Source organism: Triturus cristatus, chromosome 5_1, assembly GCF_964204655.1.
Source record: "Triturus cristatus chromosome 5_1, aTriCri1.1, whole genome shotgun sequence".
Lineage (NCBI taxonomy): Eukaryota > Metazoa > Chordata > Amphibia > Caudata > Salamandridae > Triturus > Triturus cristatus.
In genome coordinates this window covers 301,265,650-301,290,921 of record NC_140587.1, presented here as the reverse complement: position 1 = coordinate 301,290,921, position 25,272 = coordinate 301,265,650, and the positions used below count along the sequence as shown (strand labels likewise).

The 25,272-nt window shown below is 44.4% G+C and overlaps 1 long non-coding RNA gene across 1 annotated transcript; it reads right to left on the bottom strand.

Moving 5' to 3' along the window:
- Positions 1 to 14,131: 14,131 nt before the first annotated feature.
- Positions 14,132 to 24,695, bottom strand: LOC146830826 (uncharacterized). The gene is made up of 3 exons (XR_014961196.1): positions 24,616 to 24,695; positions 15,110 to 15,204; positions 14,132 to 14,510 (listed from the first exon to the last, which is right to left on the bottom strand). It is a non-coding gene; the product is annotated as an uncharacterized LOC146830826 (long non-coding RNA).
- Between the last annotated feature and the right edge of the window lie 577 nt (positions 24,696 to 25,272).

The following is a 25,272-nucleotide window of genomic DNA, read 5'->3' as shown; positions in this document are numbered from 1 at the left end:
TGACCAAACCTTTTTGGTGTGTGAGAGATGAATTATCTGTTGATAGAAACATTTTGTTTTTTCTTACTAGGTACAAATTCTATTTTAAAACAATACTCCTGCAGTCAGGAAGTGAGTCTCGCAATGCGAGCTGTGGAATTCCACCCACCACCTGGGGATAAGATGTTGACGAGGGGCTTGTGATCAGTTCTCAAAATGAATTTGCTACCCCAGATATAATTGTGATAATGTTCTATCGTTCACACGCAGGCCAAGAGTTCTTTCTCAATTACAGTTTATCTGCGTTCTGTCTCATTTAAGGTGCGGGAAGCGGAACTCACATTCCATTCATCCTTTCCACACCTCTGTGATAAAACTCCTCCAATTCCATACAAACTCGCATCCACCATAATGACACATTCTTTGTTCATGCAGAAAGGTTTGATAGTGGGAGCTCTAAAGATATCACTTTTAATATGGACTCAAAAGCTTGTTGTTCTTCTTTCCATTCAAAAGTGCTTTTGTGTCTTAAAAGTTTCCTTAAAGGTTCCATCGTAGATGCAAAATTGTTTACAAACTTACTATAGTATTCCCACATACCTGCGAAAGACAACAATTGTTCTTTGTTATTGGGGGAAGGTGCATTGACAATCCCATTTACGTTGGATTTCTTGGGAACTAGACCATCTCCTTTCAAAGTGTGTCCTAAATACTCCACAGAGCTTTTGAACATATTGCACTTATTGGCTTTAAGAGTCAACCCACTCTTCCTTAGTCTTTCACACACCTCTATTAAATGCTCTAGATGCTCCTCTTCACTGTTCGAAAAGATTAAAATATCATCTGGGAAGCATTTAACAAGTTTGTCCACATCCCTAAAAATGTTGAACATTACTCTTTGAAAAACGGAGGCCGCAGACCCCAGACCAAACGGCATCCTGGTAAATTGATATAACCCTTATGGGGTGATGAACGCCGTGAGATTTCTTGGATTCCTCGGTGAGGAATGTCGAGAATACCTTTGCATCCTCTAGCATGGCAACAACCCCGTTAATGTTGGGGAGGGGGTGGCAATCCACAATAATGCCAGCATTTAAAGCTCCAAGATCAACACAGAGTCTCATTTTTTATCAGGTTTTCTTACTAAAACTATGGGAGAAACCCAATCAGCTGAATCAATTGGTTCAATGATGCCTTCAGTGACCAATTCATTTAGCATATTCTTCAATTCTTCCCTGACATTGATCGGCACACCCCTCAATTTTTGCTTCACAGGTATGGCGTCATGTTTAAGTTTAATTTTGTGTGAAGTTTACCCAAAACATCTGAAAAAACATCCTTATACTTTTGTTTCACCAAGTTTTCTTTCTCATCACAACTTATAACTGCAACGTTTTCTACATTTGTGTTTTCGTCCAACATTACGGGGTCAACGGAACGGGGATTCAATATAATACCTAACTTCCATTGGTCCGTCCATCCTAGGACATTTACCCTCTTAACTGCAACATATAACTTGATAGACTTCGTTCTTGTTTTGAAACATAAATTGACCTCGAAATAACCGTCCAAATCTATTCTGGAACCATAAAAAATTCTCTGCAATAATGTCAGGTGGAAATATTTTTTTTTTAAATCTACCACACCAATAAGTTTCTCTGTAAAGTATTTCTTAGAGATAATGGCCCATGGGGAACCAGAATCTACCATGAGTTCCAAGACGACACCTGCAACCTCAACTTTACACATGGGAGGTTTCTTAAAGTGCTTAAGATCAGGATTATTTACATTAGAAATCACTTCTGAAAGGGAAACCACAAAACCATTGTTTTCCTCTGTACTGTCACCACATTCACACTTATGCACCACCTCACATTTCTCTGAGGTGCAAGATACCTTACCACGTGTAGGTAATGTATTTCTCCTCTGGTCTTTACAAACTGAGGAAAAATGACCAATCCTACCACATTTCCCACACTCTCTCTTTAATGCAGGACACCCTCCATAGAATGACATGTGTGTTCTGCTGCCACACCTATAACACGCACCAGATCTCTCATTTCTGTCAAATCTTTTAAGTCCCCCATAGTTACTGAAGCGAGAAGTGTTAGAGCCTGAAGATGATGTTTCATTTCGGTGTGTGTTCGGTCGTTTGACAGCACATATTTCTTAATTGTGTTCCGATTTATTGTTTGTATTCCTAACAGTATGCATCCACTTCTCGGATTGTTCTAAAGCCATGGCTGTAGAGATAGCTTCAGCAAGTTTCGGGTCACCTAACACCCATAGTTGTTCCTGTGCCTTTTTACTTTTTACGTGCACAATTATTTGATCTCAAATCATTTTGTCGCATATATTACCAAAATTGCACTGCAAACTCAAGGATCTCAATGCAGTCAGAAATTCATTGAAAGATTCATTTTCATTTTGTACTCTAGTATAAAATTTGTATCTGTTGAGGGCAATGTTGGTGACAGGTTTAAATCCTAGTTCCATTCATTGTAAGGCCTCTTTGTAAACATTAGTACCTTCACCTTCACCTACTGCAGGGTGATTTTTGGTAAGGCTCTAAAAACAACTTAACCTTCAGAGCCCAAATAGTACAAAAATATACTTTTCTTTCTTTCCGCCCCCATGCGTTCTCCATCAATTGCTTTTATGTAGTTAATAAATTCCTCTTTCCACCGAGTCCAAGGGATGGGAGGATCTCTCCTGGTTTTCAAGTACTTGTCCGGTGGATCAAATTGCATGTTTGCCTTTACTAGTAAAAAATTATGCGGAATAAGGATGTACTATTTCCCTTCGGATATTGTGGCAGTGCTTGAAATTAATACGAAGAGAGAAGGCTGCGCGATGAATCGCACACAAAGCAAAGAATTGCCTCTACAGAGGCCCCTTCAATTATTGTGAATGCGCTTGAAATTAATGCCAAACAAAGCAAAAGCAGCGGTATGATTTGCCTCTAATCTTGCCCCTTCTTAAAAGGAACATTTTCTACAGTGGTAAGCAGCGCTATAGCAGCGGGTGGAGGCGCTTTGCATAAGACTTACTTGTTTTATTAGTCCTTCGCATGTGGGATTATGATCACCGGCTCTTGTTTCTCATACAGGAAAGCACAATACGCTCAGCTTTCTCCCTGAAAGCGTTGTCATGGAGATTGGTGTCTATCCAAAATGGCCGCCACTCTGCGCGCTACTTCAACACGTAGCGTGTGTTACGTGCCTTCAAACCGTGACAAAACGCGGAGGGGAAAAGTCTGGAAACCTGCGTCAGCTTCCTCTCGCGTCTCGTTCCACGGTATCCACAGGTATTTACATTTAAAAATGCAATGCGCTTGCTCGTGCGTTCTCTCGCTCCTCCTACAAACCAGCATTCAAAAGTCAGAAAATAGTAAATGTTTACCAGTTTTGCTTAGGGAAACTTCCACAATTAGGAGTTTTGGCGGTTGGCTTCAGGAATATGTAGATTTCTTCTTTTGAGGCAAGAAGTGTCTTTGGAAGGCTTCAATGGGGTTTCAGGAACACACCACTCCTGTGCTGCAGAATTGTTTTTTGGGCAGGAGTGTCCCTTTCCTCAGCTCGTCGCCACTTGTAAAAAAACAATCGGTTCAAGTGGTTTTAAAATGTTTATTCCAAGAAAAGTAGCACAGCAACAAGGCTCAACTGGCTAGCAATGAGGTACAGAGCAACTGCTTCAATTGCTTGGCAGCAGCCTCAAGGTTCCAGGTGGAATTGGAACATGACATTGTAAGATGCATATAACAGTAAGGAAGGGAGGGGAAAAACAAGCATAGAAAATGCAAATACAACAATTACATATTGAGACGAGGTGGAGTGATTAGGGTTACACAAATGCTTAGCACATAATTTCAAAATTGAGACAGAGGGTCGTGATAGCTCTTTGTTTGACGCAAAGTTGTTTCTTCTGACATTCAGATCAGTGATTGGTGGTCTCAAGTTTATCATGCCTTTATGGACCTATATCTTCTACTTTGAAGCACACTCACGATCCGAGTCTTTATTATTTCATTTACTGTCATGTTTGTTTTCCAAATATCGCTTGCTTCAATATGAAGGGGATTTCTGACTATGGACCAACACTGTCGTATTTATCAGAAGACCCGCAATAACTTTGTTTCAGCCAGAATCTAACAATTGTTTCATAGTAACAGTTAGGGCGTCTCACATAGCAGGAGGTAATTCACCCCTAGCCTCCTATAACATCTCCAATAGGCGGGGGACAAGCAAAGCAGAGTAGGTCTCATAATGCGCCACCTGGGAGTCCATCAGGGCACCTACTCAGGCCATATCTTGAATGAAGCCTGACACTTCTTCCACTTGTAACTCCCCCTACAATTCTTGCCTCTGAGTCTCTGTAAGCTTGAGAACAGCATCCCGGTCCAGGAACGCATCATTTCACCAGTTTATGTTTGGTGTCTCTAGAATTGTAATAAAAAATCATAACTTATCATGAAGTCGGATTTTAAGTTACAATTCTCAAAATGCAAATTTAAAAACATGGCATTTTCTTGACTTAGCTATTTGGTGCCTGCAGCTTGTCTCTGAGAGACATGACTGTGAGTAGTTGATAGCCACACACAATGAGGAGCTTAGGTGTGACTGACTGGGCCATCACTGGCAGGATGGAAAGGAGGAGCTGGGCCCAGCCCCACTTACACTTGAATAGGCTGTGTTCTGTCCACACAAAGGGTTGCATATCCCCTGTAGTTAGTCTGGAGCCAGGGCTAGGAAGGCAGGGCCCCTGTACACTTCAGAGACAAGCCTCTAGAAGCATCCTCCACTTCAAAGCCATAACTGGGCATAAATATCTGACCTCAAACACCTACTGTTCAATACACTTCTGGACCTGTGGATACTCTGCCAGGAAGGACTGCTGTGCTGCTGAAAGGACTGCCACTCTGCTGGACTGCTGCTCTGAGGGACTGCTGCCTTGCTGATCTGCTGCCTGCCACCCTCTTGCCTGGGTCTGGACTAGATGTGCATCTCTTCGACCCAAAGTGACTCCAAGGGCTAGTTGTCTGGCTTCCAGATCTGAAGCCTCAGGAACGAAATAGGCTTCCAACACACCTGCACCTGAACTCTGCCATCTGTGAGTCTACCCTGCCAAATGGTGCCACCTCAGTCCTGAACCCTTGTAAGGGGGCTTAAGGTGTTCTGCCAGCCTATCTGGATCCAGCAGAACCCTTGCATCTCCTCTGCTGCGTAACGCCTAACCGAGACCCTGCTGCATGGATTAGTCTTGTCGCAAAGACCTGCATCGCCACCGCTGCACACCCACCGCTGCACAATGCATTCTCTGCACAGGCCCTCGCATCCCTCGTCAACAGCAGCCTCAACAACGATGCTGGACTTCGCCTCGCAGCTTTTTAGAACCGATGCAGGTCCCCACTGTGCATCATATCCTCAACACGGGCTTTGCATTGGAAGCAACATTGGCGTGATCCTTGGCGACAACGCAGGCCCTCACATCATAGCCTCGCTGCATCTCAGAATCAATGCTTCAGCAACGTGATACATCTTCGATGTTTATCCTCGCAACGCTCAGCAAACCAGGATTTAAGGTACTGTACGAGCAGTTAATCAAAACTTCATAGTGTACTGCCATAATCATCTTTTTTAATTTAGGTTATTTGTATTGTGATCAGTCAGGGAGTCGGGTATGAGGCCAGAGGCGAATGTTCAGAAAGATTTGACTTAGCCAGAGTTGTCCGTCATTGGTTCATCTTGGCCCCCCTCTTACCTTGCACAGTAATCATTTGGAGTGTCACTAAGGAGTATGGAGTTGGATACTCCCATGGAGAGTCCCAGATACATTTATGTATTACTATATATGGATGGTATCATACTTATGTTGAGGATTTCCAATGACATCAGGAACTTAATGACATTTATGGATGACTTAGACTAGCAACCATTCATTTAAGTGCGGTCCCCAACACTACCATGCTCAAGATGATTTATATCAAAGGGAATATTTTGGAGACCATACAATTCTTTTTCTAGTTAGGTTTACATTTTAAGAATACTAACACGTGGACATACCTCCTACGGACCAGGAAGCGCAAATATATTCAATAATTGGGGACAGTCTTTAATAATGCCTCCTATTTGGGGAAAATATTGATCGAATAAATGAAAATGTGACATTCCAATTTAAAATGATTTGACATAGGACCATAGGATGTCCAGAAGGATTTTCCAGTTTATTTCAGACAAAGAAACTCCAGCCACCTTCTCACACTCTGCCAGCTCCACAGCAGCTGATTGCCTTTACTAATTCAACATTAAATTAACATTCTTCCTAGGGGAAGGAAAATAGGTGAGGATTCCACAGCATGGAAAGAATACAAGCTGCTTCATGATATCACACACGCTTCCCCCTACAATGAAAATGTGAAAATGAAGAACAAAAAAAAAACTACAAAATTGAGACAGCATAAAAACAGGAAAACTAACAACATAAATATAATAAATAACATAAAGGAGTAACTATAGAAACACTCTACGAAACTATTCTTACCATCCAAAATTATACTATAACTCCAGATGCACCTATCCTCCAACTTAATAGCTACTCTGAATATGTTAATTTCTGAGAGGATCACTACACTTTTTTGAGACTTGAAGTATTTCTGGGAACTCTCCTCCTTACTACATCCCCACTTTCACCTTCAGTTCTGCAACTGCCTTGCATTCATCATTTTCGCCTGCTCCTTCAGTCACTGCATCCTACACAAACTCTCCACATCTTCAAATTTAACTGCATTATCAAACTTACTGTGAGACCCTGGAGGGCAAAGCATTGTATATGGTTTTGATGGAGCAAGGACTTGTTTATGGGAGACTTGCTCGTAATCAATTCACTCGTCTAACTTATTAACATGAATTATTAACTTTGTTTCGTGATTAATCCGTTCACATTACAGCTACATAAATAAGACAGTGAAGCTTGCCTATGTGTTTACTAACCATTAATACGGATAGCGGACTAAAAGCACGGCTCTAACAGGGAAAACTTTACTGCGCATGCGTCAATTGCATCTGTGTAATGTGACGTGTAATAGCTTTGGAGGGAACTTCTCGCGCATGAGCAGTAAGCACTAACATGGCGTCTTCAAGACCCACATGCATGGCACCTGGTTAGCAATTTAGAAAACGCTTTATTACTAACAAGCTAATGCAGAGAAAGTAGTAATGACTAAAGGGGAATAGAGTAAATGTAGGTGGTATACAGTGAAATCATTTATTTCTTGAATTAATATTCTCCTTTTTGACCTTTTGTTAGTTCGTATTTCGGGCCTTCTTGCCACAGCCTGAGTGATTGACTGAAAACCCACTGCGCATGTGTGAGCTCTACTTCCCCTGAAAGGATGATCCCATGATTGGACCACATCCAAGGCCATCGACCGCTAAACCCTGGGAACCTCGGATGTCAGAAGCGCAGAAGCCGAAGACACATGAATATTATTGTTAAAATTGTTACAACTTTGAATAAACTCGGGTGGGAATTAAAATAAAATGCATACTAATATGGGGATGGGTTTGGGAACAAAGAAAATGCTATTCCATCATGGTGTGATGACCAAACACCCCTTGTCTGTCCAATCAGAAATCCATATTTTGTGATATTGAAACTTTGGAGTCTGGTACCGGAATCCCTAAAGGTATAACTAAGGTAGTTCAGTTAGATTTGTGTGTGTGAACCTGAGAGAATTCTGAGAGGGAGGATGCTGTTGGAGTTATTGATTATGCTGAGATGCTGAAGAAGAGAATGACTGATCTAAAAGAAATTGATTCGAAAGAATATCACGGAAGAATCTCACGGAGGAAGAGAGTGTTGGAAAGGGGTGTGGCGTGTTTGGCAGTTTAGAGAGGCTCACTGTCCTGTCCTGATTCTTGTCCTGAAGTCTTTGTCCCTGATCTTTCCCCGGGGACCCTTTACCAGCCCTTTGGCCAGGGGGTTGGTCTTCACACCATCTTTGGTAACTATAAATTCGTATATTTCCTATGTACTACTGTCTCTATACTCTCCTTTTTGAGCAACGTCAATCTAATGACTTGTGAGAGTATTTTAATTGGTTGATTTTTCCTCCCAAATGATTGATGGTACCGATGGTATGCAATTGAATGGTTCACTCACATTTAACTTTAGATAAAGGTTTTGTAAACTTCCTGAGTCTGTGTTCATTATTATAAATGAATTGTTTACATTTAAAGGTTATGTACATCATCACCATCAACTAGTTCCAACTAATTTGGTCCATCCACCAAATGGAAAGAACTTATTGATCAGTGATAAGAATTTAGAAGGAATTTAATTAATGCAATATTGATCAATAGGTTTTAAACAAATTCCCCCACCCCCTCTCCCAGTGGCTAACCAGGTGGATTTTGTGTGATATGGTATATGTAATTTGATGGGCCCAGGTGAATATATGGTATTGGAGTATCTGCTGTTGGTGCGCCGCTGGATCAGTTTCCTCCTCCTTAACGTTTCAAGGATTTATACTCCAATGTTAGAATGCTGGGTAAATCTATACTCATTTACCTGTTTGAGCATCACCTACTTCAAATTTTTCCCATAAACCTTGCTAAATCAATAGCTCCTTTCAACGTTTTATTGAATCACTCTACCGTAACATTCGTTTGGTGTTGATACAGCATACACCTCTTATGATAAATTCCCTTTTTTCCCAAAAACTCAGAGATTTTCCAACTTTACTCCATTAACTAAGGTAAACTTTTCAGATAGGATTCACAAGCAAACACCTGAAAGGAATTTTATCACTGAGGAATATTCTAAATACTTCTCACAATCCGTACTTTGGGCCACTAGGAGAACATGTCTATCAATACACGCAAATATGCCAGTAATCAGGGACGGCTGTGGCCCTGGTGGGGCCCGGTGCGACAATCATTTTTGGCGCCCCCACACTCCATGACCGCTTCCTCAGATTCTCTCACTACCACAGGGCAAATGTGCCCCTCATCTCTCCAATAAGTTATTGCTAAACATAGCAGGTCCCCCCCCCCCCGAGGTCAGCGCCCCCTCCACAGGTCAGCGCCAAGTGCGGCCGCACCGGTCGCAATGCCATAAAGCCGGCCCTGCCAGTAAGGTAAGGTAATTTATTTATTTGTGCATGATTAATCTTTACAAATCGGGTAAACACATTGTAAAGGGAAATTAAAAAGTAGAAAAGTCAGTTAGCAAAAAAAAGTTTAAAAGTTCTCTCTGTCCCGTGGATTTACCAGGGTGATTCAAGTTGTGGTTTGCCGTTATTAAAATCAACAGTCCTCAGGCCCTCATATATCTGACCCCAGCAAGTTCAAAATGTTTTACAACCTGACAGTTTAGTTTTGTTTTGCTGGGGTTGAAACAAAGTTTAACTGCATGTCCGGATTCCGTGAGTTTTAAAGGAGTCTCGCAGAAATTTGCATCTCAGGTCTTTCAAGTTGGGGCAAATGCACAATGTGTGGACAATGTCTTCCTTTCCGGCTTTGCACAGGCGGCATTGTGGTTGAAATTTTTTCCTTATCCAAGGTGGTAAGTGAGGAAGTACGGGAATTACACCCAAGCGCAGTTTTAGAAATTTTTCTTTCTTTCTTAGGTTCATGCCAACATTAAGGTATGCCTGTGGTTGCGTTGTTCCATAATCGTTAAGGTTTATCCAGCCGTGCGCTTTTTTCGTCAAGGCCTCCTTGTCTTCGACTATGGAGATAAGTCTTACTACTTTTTTGGCTGTTTTTTTAAACGTCACGTGGTCTGTCGGGCTACCCCACAAGTCGGACAGGCCCAGCACTTCAAGTCAATTAGGTATTTCCTCGCTGGTGATTTTTGGTGCCGGAGAGTCTCTTCCCAGATGTTATAGTTTAGGGAATCTTTGTCGGCATTGCGTATCTTATGCCAGGCAACGACGTATGCACACCGTCTTTCTAGAGTTTGTTTCATGATGCCAAATTCTAGTCGCATTTGTGCGGAGGAAACGTGTTTTGGCAGGTTAAAGATGAGCCTGTAGGAGTTCGATATAACTATGTCCAAGAGGGTGGCATCTTTCCCTTGAAGGGGTTCGCTCCCGTAGGTGAGTGTTGGTTGCAATTTTACACGAAGTACTTGGAGGAGCGGATAAAAGGTCAGATCTGGGAGTTTTGTCTTTAAAGATTTTAAGGCAAGGGAGGTTGCCATTCCCTTGCCTCGCAGAGAGTCCAGCTGAGGTTTGAAGGAGATCTTTGAGTCCAATATTACACCCAAGTATTTATAGGTTGTTACATTTTCCATTCGTTCTCCATTTATGTGCCAATTGTTTTCCCTTTTCTTTTTGTTATTTACTGCCATTATTTTAGATTTGTCGAAGTTTATTTGCAGAGCGTTTTTTTTCGAGAACGAGTAAGTGGTGTTTAGTAGGTGTTGAAGACCTATGGGCGTCTGGCTGATAAGCACCAGATCGTCTGCATACAGCAGGTTGGATAATGTGGTCTTCCCTAGCTTTGGTGCATGGCAAGAACTTTTGTCTAGTTCGCCGGGTAGATCGGCTAGGAAGAGATTGAATAGCGTTGGAGCTAGGACACAGCCCTGTTTGAGGCCCTTTGTTGTTTTTATAGGTTTTGAAAGGTGTGTGCCTGCACCTAGTTTAATTTTAATCCAGTTGTTAGAATGAAGTGCTATCAGTATATTTAAGAGGTGAGCTGGTATACCCCATTTGACCAGTTTTTGCCATAGCATGTTACGATCTACATGATCGAACGCAGCAGTGTAATCGATGAAAGAAAGATATAAAGATTTATTATTTTCTCTTGCTGATTCCATCAATAGGGTCAGGGCCATGATGTTTGTGATTGTTCCTTGACCCCGACAGAATCCAGTTTAAGTGATCGGTATCACTGAATTATCTGTGGCCCATGAGGTTAATTCTTCCAGTATGTTCCCTGCAAAATATTTTGCTTCTACGTCAATTAAGGCGATCAGACGATAGTTTTTTGGGTCTTTTTTGTTTGAGTGTTTGTAGATTGGACTAATTATTGATCCATGCCATGACTCGGGTAGTATCTGAGTTGTTTTTACATAGTTGAATAAGGGTGTTAGTGCAACGCTCCAAAACTCTACATCGTTTTTGTACAACATTGGTGGTATGCCGTTGGGTCCAGGAGCTCCTGTTGGTCTTCCTTTCGCTATTTGTCTTTTGATATCGTCTGGCCCAATGGTCAATTCACGTGGGTCCGAATTTGTAGGAATGTCTAGGTCGATCTTTGACTCGTTCGTTCTCGAGAGGAGGGTACTACGTTTGTTGTTTTTTTCTCTTTGGGCACCAGCGACCGTATGGTAATTGCCTGATCTTTCCATCGTGTCGTCCGTACTCAAGCTTTTTGGCGCTTCCTCTCTGGTGGCGTCCTCACTGTTAAAATGCCTAGCTAGATGGTTTGTCCATTCTTCCTCTGTGATGTTTGAGTCTATACCTGGATGGTCTGGATTTTTTTATTTCCTTAATCATTCGCCAGAATTTAGAGCTGTTTTTTTGATTCCCTTCGTAGAATAATTTTGCCCATAATTGATCGTTTTTATTTTTCTGTTTCTCCCATTTCTTCTGTTTTAGTGATTTTTTGGCTTCCCTCAAGGTTTTCTGCAGTTCTTTGTTGTTTGGATCTTTCCGTATCTTTCTCAGTGTGTGGTTTATTATTCGTTTTTGGATCTTCATTCCCGGAGAAAGTGATGTTTTATTTGGGTTCCCCTTTACGTGGGAAAGCTTCTTTGACGATCCTTTTGATAATTTCGCAGTGACTTTTTGAATGAAATTTTGCCATTCTTCTGATGGTGTGTTTATACACTTTGCTGTTAAAGTGTATATGGATTTTACGTCAGAGCTTATAGTGATGATGTTGTTTGAATTGCATCGGAGTCGTCTTAGGTTTGAGGTTGTGTCTATCACAAGACCTGTGTATGGCTCAACGTTTGATAGTGCTCTTGCTTTTATAGAAACTTCTTGGGGGAGATGATCACTAAGGTCATTTACCCCTATCCTAAATGTTGTTATCATGGGGAACAAGTTTAAGGATATGAAGGTGTAGTCCAAATGGGAGAATTGTTTATTGGAATGAAACGTTGGAGCCGGTGGGTTGTCGTCGGCAAGACGCCCATTCAATGCCCTTAGGTTGAGATCTTCTAGTTGCCGCAATATTTTTTTTTGAGTTGGTTGTTGATTTGTCGGTTTTTGCCATGCTTTGTACTGGTACGCCCCATGCGGCGCTAAGTTCTTGCTGAATGTTATTATCGTATTCTGTGTTAATGAGAAACGTATTGAAGTCACCTCCGACTATGATCAGGTCGGAGGGGTCTTCTTCCGAGATTTTTTTCAGTACCTTTATCAATTCATTAACTGCCTTTCGTTTTTGTTTTGGGTGGATATAAGTGTTTATTATTATGACCTCTTGGGTGTGTTGTTGTAATGTTAACGAGATTTTTGCCGTCAAAATTCCACTTGGTGGGGTTATATGAAACTCTGTAGTTCTTATTGTTCCTATTGTGGCTATAGATGCCAGAATTACAAGACCTCCTGATCTGCGTCCAAAAATAGAATTTTTGCTGGCTGGGAGAAAACATGAAGTGAACCCTTGAATTTCAAATGATTCTTCTTCCCAGGTTTCTTGGAGCAGCAAAAGGTCGAATAAATTTAGATACTGTAAGAATTCAGGGGCGTGTCTTTTACTTGCCAGACCGTTGATGTTCCAAATGCAAATTTTCATTTGTTTGGCTCTGTCTGTAAAGCTCTCGGTATTCAGTCCCTTTTGTCAATTTGACTTGTTGGCTGTGTGGATGGTTCGTTGGATCGATATCCACTTCTGAGTGTTAATTGGCAAGTTTTGATCATTTTACATGAGTTCCCGTCCACTAGCCGTTTTTTTTTCAGCTTTGGAATGTGCTGTCGGCGAGAAGCTCCTTGCTCCTTTTAATACAGAGTTGGTCTTTTTTCGCGCCGGTGAACTAGGCGGAGGTGAGAAAGGTGCCGGGTATCGAAGTTGTTCTGCAAGTCGTAGGTCAATCCCCCATTGTTTAAAAATTGTTTTTTCTTCCATTATCTTTTTTGTTGTCTCGGGTGTATTCCAAGTTGTTTTCGTCGTCTCTTGGTGACAGAAGTCATTACTGGGGATGAATTCGATTTGAAACAGATCTGAAGAGTGGATGTTCTCTAAGCTTGTTATTGAATGAAGGAGTTTAAGGATGTTTCCCCTGTTCAGTATGTCATCCCTACCAAGGGACGTATATTCTGGTACGAAGAGGATGACAGTAGAGTTTGCTTGATTGGTGGCATTTTTGGGATTTGGTTGGAGACGCACGTGGCTATATTGATTGGACCGGGGTTGGCGGCTTGGGCTGTTCGTAATTGGGTTATTTAGTTGGGCTCTTGATGTGGAGTCAACTCTTATTTCGGTTATGTTGCTGTTAGTTGTGCTGTTTGATGATTGGGTAAGTTCTGTATTATTAATGATAATCCTTGTAGTAGGCATTGTTTCTTGTGTTAAGTTAAATTTAGTTATTGGGTCATGGTTTTTCTTGGTGCCCAATTTTTGTGGTCAAGAAATTGTTTAAAGCCGGCCCTGCCAGTAAACCACCCAATGATACATGTCGCACAATTTCCAGCACTACTTCCTCCTAAGATCGACTAGGCAACCCCTGATAAATCATGGATGCTGTCCTAATGTTTTACCACAAGATATACAGAAGACTTTAATGGCAAGTCATTTTTGGGAATTAGCCGGGAAACGTTCTTTACAAATAAGGCTTAAGAACGACAAGCCTTTACAACAAAGTCTGAATTCCGACTGAGGCATTACAGCGCCGGATGTTACAACGCGGAAAGCAATATAACGAAAATCTGTGATAACTAAATTTTTAAGCTAAAAAGAATTGGCCACTAAGATAGGCAGCATACCAAGTGTGCACATTTTAGGGCTAAGGGTGTGCTTCTCGTCATTTCAACAAAAATGAAATGCAGATTTGAGTCAACGCCTGGTGTGGGTCTGAGGACTCAGAACTATGCAAGGGGTTAGTTCTATTATAGACCCCACCCACACCACAGCAGAATAGGCATGCATGAATAAATACACAACACAACTTTTTGTTTGGAGAAAATATTGCTGCAGGTTTATTCCATACAAAAGTATGCAAATACGGTGGGTTATCTTACGGGCGATCCAAGGGCAGGCAGCTGTACCAAACTATGCTGCCCTGCCTGCCTGATGAGCCAAGCACTGTGGAAAACCCAATCAGCGCTACCCTTATAGGGGTGATCCCCTTACTGGATCACGTGACACATTGGTCCCTTATTACTCATGCCCCTTTCAGGGCAAGCCCCCAGTTGTTCAGGCCCAAAATCGCCCGAAGGACTAACGGGGCGCCGACGTCATTGTACCAGGACCCTCCCATGAGGCTCCTGGGATTTGGCTCTGGCACCCCTATTGTGCTCTTGCAGAGGTATCCTTCTGTACCCAAACTGCTTCCAGAACGCCCTGTAACTCCGCCTGCAACGACAAAGAAAACATTACAACTTCCTCTGTAGTTCACCTGACTGTCTCATGCCGGGCACCTGGTAGGGTGGGAGACGGCGTGACAGGCAACAAAGAGGATCTAAAATGGAGGGGGGAGGCCTAAATACCCTCCCCATCCCCCGGCGCGCTGGACATGACGTGTCTGGCGCGCCCTGAAAGGGGACTCCTCCCGGAGTCCCGTAGTAGAGAGTGGGGGTGGGGAAATGCCCAAATGGAACTAAGGGGGGGCGCCCACTGTGCTGGCTCCCTGCGGGGGCTGTGGGCAGCCGCAGATTTTAGGGCAACAGGTGTGCGTCCTATAAAGTAATCAAAATGCAGGACTCCATAAGAGCGATTAACTTTCCCCTACTCAAGCGGCAACGGAACAGAAACAGAACAAAGACAACTAAACAGAATACTTCCTGTTACACTTACTTACACTTACTTAATTCATTTAATTGCGGTCTCCAACACTACCATGCTCAAGATGATTTATACCAAAGGGAATATTTTGGAGACCATACAATTCTTTTCCTAGTTAGATTTCCATTTTAAGAATACTAACACATGGACATACTTCCTTACTTACTTACACTTACTGTCCTGAAATATTTACGTGCAGTGCTGCTGTCAGTTACAGAAAGAATGACGCAGGAAGTGACACTTTCAGCAATATGTGACACTTTGCCTGAAAATAAATAACATAAAGGAAAGACTACGTCAGGAACATTCAGTCTGCGTTTCACAAAAACATAGCTAATATCTATTTTAGCATTAGGCATTTTAATGTAAGCGTGGTAAAGTATGGGGGCTATTGTGGTTCGTGAAAATGGCATTTGCATGATTACTGTGAAAAAGAGTTTCGTAGTAAAGACTGGAGTTGTAAGGGCATTGCCGTTGTAATGCAGGCGCTCTAAAAGCTTTCATTGTAAAGGCTGTCCTTATTCCGTCGTACATCTGAATTGGCCATGTGTCCTGGATTGCCACAACTTCAGATTCGTTTAAATGGCAGAGTATAAATTGCTTCAATTAGAGGTTTGGTTTCAGCACTGATAGCTTGAGCAGTAGATGACAGAGCTTTATTTTTATGTAGCTCCTGCACATGAGCTAACGAATGCTGTACACGTTTGGCTATATTAAGGACTTCCTTCAATTCAGAAATATCCTTAAACCCACATTTTTCTCTAATTGTATCACTTTTGCATTTTAGCATGAATTTCTCTCTTATTGTTTCTTCAAAATATTCTCCAAAATTGCAGGTAGAGGCTAATTTGTGCAAATTTTGTGGCACAAACATGGAAATTTTGTGGCACAAAAATTGAAATTTTGCAGCATTATTGCGGCACTTTATTTTACTCACAATCATTTATTTTCTGCCTTAATTCAATGGAAACTGTTTTAGCAGAATATTTGACTTTGAAATAGACATGTTTAAAGTGTCGGAGAGTGTTTTTTATGTTTGCATTTGGTATTGCCATAGGATTACTACCATCCCTTGGAAGCGCTGGGGCGTAGATACACACGGAACCAGTGAGTGAGTCATGGGTGAGCGTGTTCAGTGATGACGTGATCCGACCAATCAGTGGCAAGCGGGTGAAGTCCCGGTGGCGGAGCTGAAGGGGCCCCTGAGCGACTTGACTCTAGGATTGGAGGGCCTCAGGGGCACAGGGCCCAGGCGATGCTTGCAGGGCAGAGCGCATTATAACTAGGCCTGGGATAAAATTTCGTTCCGTTCGCGGAAATTGCGATAATTTTACATTTTCGCGTTCCGCGGAAAGCGCAAAAATGTCAAAATTTCCGCATTCCGCAGCTTGGCGATAATTTGTTTCTTGCTCGCGCTGTCAAATAATACATTCTCGCGCGCGTGCAATCGCCTTACCTGAATCCCTGCGTTCGCCGACAAGTTTTCTTGATCCGGTCGCGTTCTCCATGAGATGTTGTATTGTTTTTAGCCATTTGCGCTGTCTCGCGACAGTTCGCGCCCGCAGTGACGTCATGCGTCGCGCGATCACGTCTTTCTTCTCGCGATCATGCACCGCGAGACAACTGAAAACAAGATGGCCGCGCCCGCGAGCAACCACATGGGTAAGTTGGCGAGCCGCAACCATGCAGAAAATCTCGCGAACATGCGGGAAAAAAACTTCTGCATCTTCGCGATATTTCCGCGTGTTTGCGATAATTTTTAACATTTTCGCGATAATTTGCGAAAGTGGATTTCGCAAATTCCGCCCACCCCTAATTATAACGATCAGTGGGATTAACACATATGGCACATAGGCCTGGAGGATTGAGCTGGGAAGTAGAACATCCAGGACATCACTGAAATCTCTGCTCACTACTGGTGCCCTCTTCTGGGGAGCCACAACATGGGTAAAGACAAGGCGGGGCACGCTACGTCTACAAACACGATTACCCGATACACCATGTCGCGTCACCCCACTCAGGAGACTTGCGCGGCAATCGGGCCCCAGTGATGATGGAAAACTACAAGAACAAGCGGAATCCACTCAAGCAGTATCCATAGATGTGAACAGGGCTGGACTGGGAACCACAACCAGCCCTGGCAAAGTGCTCGGCCGGCCCCCTCGGGAGCCGCCGAGCTCTGTGCCAGGGCCGGTTTTCGGCCGATTTTGTTACAGGGCCGATTTTGCAGCTATGCTGCAAGAACGGCCCTGTACAACAAGCATTTGCAATGCATTAGGTCTCGCATTTACGCGAGTTTGAGCTATTGACATTGCAAATAACAATGCCTATTGGCATTGTCATTTACAATGCCAATAGCTTTAACTCGTGTAACTGCGAGACCTATTGCATTGCAAATGCTTGGGTTTTTTTTTGGGATGGCGCTGGGGTCCGAGGGGAATGGGAGAGTTGGTTTGGGCACTCTCTCCTTTCAACTTCCTCAGCTCACAGAGCAGCGGCAAGTGAACTCATTCATGCACTGAGGGCACCGCACTGCACAGTGCCGAGTGCACATGAAGCGCCTCACATCTGAGAGCACGATCGACACTGAGCTGGATAATAATAACTGATATGTAAGATGTTAAGTCGTAATTTAGTTTGTGAGGGTGCTTATACACATTGTGCGGGTCTCATAGTTAAACCAGGTGACTTTCATACTTGTGCACACTCACCGCAGGTCCATACACATAGGGCGTGCAGTGCATGCCGTGCACAAAAAAAGATGTGAGGGCAGAGTGCGCTTGCACAGCACCATCCTGGGTGAAGCGCTTTTTACCTGCCCTCCAAGCAGTTTGGTCCGGTTGATTGCACAGCTCTTGTGCACATCCTTGTTGCACTTTTAGAGCTGTACTGTACTGCTGGCCATTCACTAGCAGTGTCTTCCGAGCCACAGTTGCGTAGATTTATTGATAAGGGATACAAGTATAACATACTAAATCTGGGGCGTGTCCTAGTGAACCGCAGCGCCGAGCCCAGCTCGGGCGCTCTGTGAGATGCGCGCTCCACTGGCACGTGCTCCCCTTAGACAAGAAAGTTAAGTTGTCAGTGGCACGAAGCACTGCACATAATGTCATCTGCAGCACTTATATAAATAAAATGTATTATACAAAAACACGACGTGCTGTGCATACGCAGGCACATAAAATGCTGTCTGATGCGCTGTGGGGCGGGGGAGGGGCAAGGTTATGGTTCTTTGCACAACACCAAGAGCACAGGCTGGTCTGCACTGGCCGTATGAAGTGAACCGTGTACACACCAACACGCGCACTGTAGCGGCACCAGAGCACGGATGAAGCGCTTTAAGCTATCAGCGGAGAAGCGTTTCACCCGGAAGTGAGAGGTCTGGGGTAAATAATGGCAGTTGCGAGCATTCCTCCGGCAAAAGTGGCAGGCGGTTTTAATAATTTCCCAGTAGTTTCTTGGCGCTATGTAAAAAATAAATCAACTGCAGCCGAGTACAAGGGAAAATATAACATCTAACAAGAACAAGCGGCCGCGAAAGTGATCGCAATCGCGATCAAACATCAAAGCGGCCGCGAAAGTGAAAGAAAACGAATGCTTTCAGGCTGCCAAATGGTGCGCGCGCCTGGAGCACATGCACTGTAGTTGGCGGCCTGAAATGCACTCGTTTCCACTTCCAAAAGTCGCTTACTATAAGTCTCGCCAGAGCAGCGCTAAAGCGCTGTCTCAGGCGAGACCTAGAAACGGCCTGCAGGGGCCCAAAACCGGCCCCCACCTGTGCGGCGCACCGGGGGATTGCCCGGTGCCCGCTACGGCCAGTCCGACCCTGGATGTGAATTTGCTATGGACGGACCTATGCAAAGTGGCAGACAAAGTGACATCCGTAGAAGGTAATATTGCAGATCTGCAAGGGGAGGTTTCCACCCTCAAACACCAAATGGCACAGATGTCAACGCTCACTAAAGCCTTGGAATGGAGAGCCGAGGAGGCCGAGGGATGGTTCCGGTGAAACAACATCCGCATCCTGGGTTTTCCCGGAACGAGTGGAAAGGGCCTCGGCTGAACAGTTCCTGGAGACCCAGGTCTGCACCAAACTTCACCCTCAGGGCCTGTCTGACGTCTCTGTAGAGGGCACATAGGGCACTCGTGCAGCCACCCCCAGGGGCATCACCGAGGGCCATAATCGCCAAAATCCTTAATTTTCGGAACAGAAATACTATCGTCCGGGTGGCGCGGAAACATCCCGACCTACACAATGATAATTCCAAGATCATCATATTCCCTGACTACACTAAAGAAGTGCAGGACTTATGGAAATCCTACCTAGGGGTAAAACAGAAGCTACCAACCCTTCAATATCAGTATATGCTCCTGTACCCCGCAAAACTGAAAGTATTGGCACAGGGGAAGGTGCACTTCTTCGATACACCTGAGGAAATGTGGGAATGGCTGGAAATTCGAGGCGATTCTCTCCCCCACATGAACCATGTAACCAACGTAAAAGATAGGGCACTCGGCGTAAAAGACAACGGGCAACAGTCTAGTTCGGTTGGTAATGATTCCAACACAGCCTCCCTGGGAGAGCACAGGGCCACGGTCGTAGAAGAGTACCTTGCAGACGAGATGAGCATGGGAACAGCCCGGGAGGAGGAGGACCCCCCCACAACGAGGGGATAGTTGCTTCGATGCTCAGCACAACCAACGGACTGTATACCGGACACAAGACTGCTGTTGGCACAGGGAGATGGTGACGTATTAATGACTGGAGTCATTGCATTTGGGAATCCCTAGGGTGGCTGGCTATTTGGTCTGGAGTGGGAAATAATACAGGTTGGTTCTGATAAGACATGAGTCTTCGACATTGATGCATTTTGCACCTATATCAGATGAAGTCATTGCGAGGGCGGGGATCATGCAAGCATTAATGAGGAGATAATGCGAGCGCTAAGGGGGTTATCTAGTGCTAAGTGGCACAGAGTGATTGGCCGGGAAGCTGGTTGTTGCAGTATGGTTGTTGGTCTCTGTTGGACCGTATGGGTAGCTGTGTACGTCCTGACACCAGCAAGGTGTGGGCAGTAATGGCATTTCAGTTCCACAATACATGCCCATGGAAGGGGAGGGAATGTTTGGTTAAGAGTTATGTGTTTCAGTTTATTTCTTGGCTGCAGTCAGTTGAGGTGGGCGATGGGATGTGGTGTGGAGAACGATGCTCAGCAATATTATGCTGCCAGGATGGGATCGGACCGTACAGTACTGACATGGAATGTCAGAGGACTAGGAATGTATGAAAAACAGGTATAGAGTACAATCATATTTGTAAAAACATATAATTTCCATAGCGTGTCTACATGAAACACACCTGGATGACTCAGGTGCTGCGTGATTAGCTAGAAAGTGGCGTGGCCACGTATACCATTCCTCCTATTCTACATACACCAGGGGCACCTTAATATGGGTGGCGCCTGGGACCCCGCTCACCCGTACATATTTAGAGACCGACATGGGCGTCAGGTTTGTGTATATTAGGGAAGAACTAAATGGACGTGACTTAGCTATGCTAAACTCATAGCACCAAACACAGACGACCCCTTATCCTATTACAACATGCATGACTTGATTGTACATGATGTAGGAGTGCCAATTATATGGATGGGAGACTTCAATTGCATCTTGGACCCTAGCATAGACAGGTCACCAACCAAGGCCGGCACGAAACCCCAGATGACGAAAGCCCTACAGGGGGTTATGCATGACCTGGACATCCTTGACATCTAGAGACTGGGCCCCCAACTCATCAGGTCTACACTTGCTACTCGGCGACACACAGTACCTACAGTAGCCTGGACAGAATATTGATGGCTAATGTTCCTTGGTAGGAAGACGTGGGGTGACGCACATGGCACGGGTTTTGTCAGACCCTGCTCCGGTTAGCTGAATAGTGAGAAGGGGTAGACAGATGGAGGGGTCTCGGTGCTGGAGGATGCCTGCAGACGTCCTCGAGGATCCAGAAGGGAGAGAGGCTCTATCGCTGGCAATGTCAGACTATATGACAATTAATTGGGCCACTACATCTTCCAGAGCCAATGAGTAGGAGGCACTGAAGGCCATGTTGCGAGGGACGTGTCTGGGTCTTACAATCGGCGTCCGTAGGCAACTACAGAGGGAGCTTACTGACTGGCAAAGAGAGCTGGCTGCTCTGCAGGCAGGGGGCCCATACAAATGGAGCACTACCCTCGGGAACAAACACTGCACAGATGAATTAGTGGCACTTGGGACCGCCTAGATATATATTCAAACAGTACAGGCAACGCCTTCATAGGGAAAGGGACAAGACAGGACGGTTACTGGCCGGGATACTGCAGAAAGATCACTCACCACCCTTGACTTCATATCTGGTAACTAATGATGGCACCAGGGTGGTACTAGGTATGGAATTGTGAAAGTTTTCCAGCAGCATTTGCAAAAGGTTTACACAGCCAACCAAATTGTCACCTGAGCCGTGTTCTTCTGTTCATGGAGGGCCCGCACCTCCCGTGACTCTAGCCCCCGAGTGTAGCTGAGTTGGACACCCAGCTCACCCAAGAGGACCGCAGGGAGTCATTGAAGGCACTTCTGAGAGCGAAGGCGCCGGGTGGGGGGGTGGGGGGGGAGAAGAGGTTGGGTTTACAGCTGAATTTTACCATGCCTTTTCCGCAACAATGAACCAGGGTCTCCTTCAGGTATTGACCGAGGCACAGCAAATAGGGGTACTTCCCCCATGGATGAGGGAAGGGGAGATTTGTATGTTCATAAAACCCATGGGTGATAAATCGAACCCCGCGGCCTATAGACCGCTTACAATGATAAATTGAGACATCAAGATATTGTGTAAGTTACTGGCCAATTGGTTAGCGCCACACATGCCACAACTGATCCAGGAGGACTAATGTGGCTTCATACCCGGCAGACACACTGGCATGAATTTGCGTGGTCAGACCCACATACTTTGTGAAGCAAAACACAGAGGTGAAGAACTTGCGTTGGTATCGATAGACCTCGAGAAGGCGTTCAGTACAGTAGATTGGGGCTGCCTGCTAGGAGTGTTGAAAGCGGTAGTGATAGGATCACAGTTTCGACTGTGGGTTCAGTTGCTTTACTCACAACCGTTTGCCAGGGTACGGGTTGGACAGTACCGCTCTGACACATAGCAGATGGGCTGAGGGACGCACTAGGGTTTCCCCCTGTCCCACTTGTTGTTCACCTTAGCAATAGACTCATTGGCGATCTAGAAAGAACTAGAATTGGCCAAGAGTGGTATTAGATTGGGAGACACTTGTCACGTTATCTCCATGTACACGGATGACACCCTTTGCAGGGACAATACTTACACTATGCGAGTCTGGCCGATATTGCCAGGGTGACTTGGCCCAATTTTCCAGCTGCCCCACACTCCACCTGCAAGCTGAATATTCTGCTGACATGTGGCACAGGTCGCCACCTGATAACCCAGCTGTACAGGGCCATGGGACAGAACTCTACTGGCCTAGTACCAAAATCTCTGAAACTGTGGGATGTTGAGCTTGGGACCCCACTGTCAGATAGCGAGTGGATAGCTGTGGCGGGGCTAACGCATACAGTGTCATGTAATGCCCGGTTTAAAGTGTTACACTTTAATTTCCTTCATAGGACTTTTATAACCCCAACAACACTTCACCGTATAAATCCCCTTAGACCTGATGACTGTCCTTAATGCGGGCCAATGGCGCTGGTTTCATGCATTTAGGTTGATGGTGACCATACATAGTGCACCACATCGCACATATCTGGCAACAGTACGTTGAAAAAATACTAAAACATGCCCCATTTCATAGAGAAGTTCCCATATGGATATTGGCTCCAGTCCAGCAAATGATGGAGCATATGTCCTTCCATGTTAGGCCGGAGGGTGGGAGCGAGACTTCGAGAGTTATATACCCTGGCAAATCCTTCCTTACATATGAACAGGCTTGTGACATATTTACACTTGGGCAGGGACAATCCTTACACTATGCGGGTCTAGTCGATAATGCCAGGGTGACTTGGCCCAATATCCGCCCCACACTCCACATGCACGCTGAACATTCTGCTTACATGTGGCACAGGTCGTCACCTGATAACCCGGCTTTACAGGGCCATAAGACAAGACTCTACTGGCCTAGTGCCAAAATCTCGGAAGCCATGGGATGTTGAGCCTGGGACCCCACTGTCGGATAGCGAGTGGACAGCTGTGGCGGGGCTTACGCATATAGTGTCATGTAATGCCCGGTTTAAATTGATACACTTTAATTTCCTTCAAGGACTTATGTAACCCCAACACTTCATCGTTTATATCCCCTCAGACCTGATGACTGTCCTTGATGCAGGCCAATGGTGCTGGTTTCATGCATTTAGCTTGGTGGTGCCCCACAATACCGGACCACTGTACGCAAGTGGTGTCAGAACTGCGTAGGATCGCACACATTCATATCGCTGACACCTCACTTCCTTGCCTAATGGATCATGTTAAGAGGCCAAATAAGTGGAAAATGGCTTATAAGTTCCTGCACCTGGCCCTAGTATTAGCCCAACGGAGGGTGGCTATAATTTGGATTGGACAGCATTTCCCAACAGTGGTTTATTGGTGCCGAGATGTTCTAGAATGGGGGTTGGCAGAAGGGTCGCTTATGAAGTTGAACAGGAGGGATGACAAATTAGAAGATGATCTGAGTGATCGGAGACAGCTCAGTAATTCTGTTAACACATCAGATGTGAACTCAAAATCCTCTGAAGCTCGTATTACTGATGTGAGCGTGGATGAAGTCGAAAGTGAATGAGTGGGGCTGGCTCGTGGGGAGATTGATGTATGGGATCGTAGCACCATATAATCACAGTTTTGTTTCTGAGTGCACTCCAATTTCAAATGATAATGACCAGTGCTATATACATTCGTGGTGTGCTACTACATCCGTTGCACTGTGTCTGTCAGTGCCCTACATAATATTAAACTCCATGGGTCAGGAGAACCAGTCCCTGAGATGTGTGCACTTTTATTGAAACGTTACGTTTCTTATCGTAGTTCCACTTTCATCAAAGAAATAATTTCAATGTTTCTGGGAATTCAATTACTTCATTCATTTATTAATTCATCCATTAACTCATGGAATGTTATTTTCAACTTCCAAAATAGTATATACAACACAACGCTTTTCATGATACCCAATGCATTTCGGGTCAAGTACCAACCCTTCCTCAGGGGTCTAGGAAAAAGATTTTTAAAAAAACAGATCAGGCTCAAGTCAGTCATGCCTCAAATATCCACATCATAGAAAAACATAGGTCAAATGTGCCCAAAGATCCTACGAGGAAATGCTCAAGCACGTCAGCAGATTCACATGAATGAATCTTATGATCTCTCAAATTGCAATGCAACCACGTCATTGGTTAACCTAGGACAAGTGCAATGTGCGCCAAAATAATACAAAGGAACACGTGCCAGAACCTGCGGAACATCTGCTGATTTATATTACAGAGATTATTCCGATCTTACAGGGCAAAGGCTACCCGTGTCATTAACAGCGGGGCGACGTTCTCTTAAAATTGTAACGCTACGCGCTACCCCCTAATGATCAACGACCTCAGATGGCTCCGTGCTCTCACTAGCTGCCTCCCATTTACTTACTTCCAAGCGTTCGTGTCTGCGCCGGTTGAGAACCTGGCGAAATCGTCAAAGCGGCACTTCCGTGTCCGAGCTTTCAAAATTATATGTTAACCAATCATATTCCAATCTTTCGTGTTAACGAATCACGTGCTATGATAGAGCCGCTTCAACGCTGAACTTACTCACGTGAAGATATAACCCAATAAGCTTTCAACAATCCGCTCTCCCTCTACACCTGATCTCGTGCGTACACAAGTTTCTTATCCTATTCACATTGTTAACCTGCTGTGTATACTAGCAGTGCTGCATACATATTGCTTCTTGTAAAAAAATGTGGCAATCGCTGGCTATTATAAACCAAATTCTCCAAATTGGGTTTTGGATCCTAAAATTACAAACTTCAGTTTGCCTTAAGTCCTAGTCTGCTTCATATTGTCCACAGGCGTCTGTCAGTCTGGTACTCCACTTAGCTATCTTTCAGACAAATGCTATAAAAATCAGAGCAAGTGACTGGAGCTGGTGTGGAAAACCTTACCATAGCTTCTCTGTTATAAGGACAAATTCCTCCACGCCTCAAAGACCCTCTGTATCTCTGCATAATGAGCTTCAAATGATAGATACATAAATAGATCAAAGTGGATGTAAATGCCCAGGTGGTGAACTGCTAAACTCCGAAGA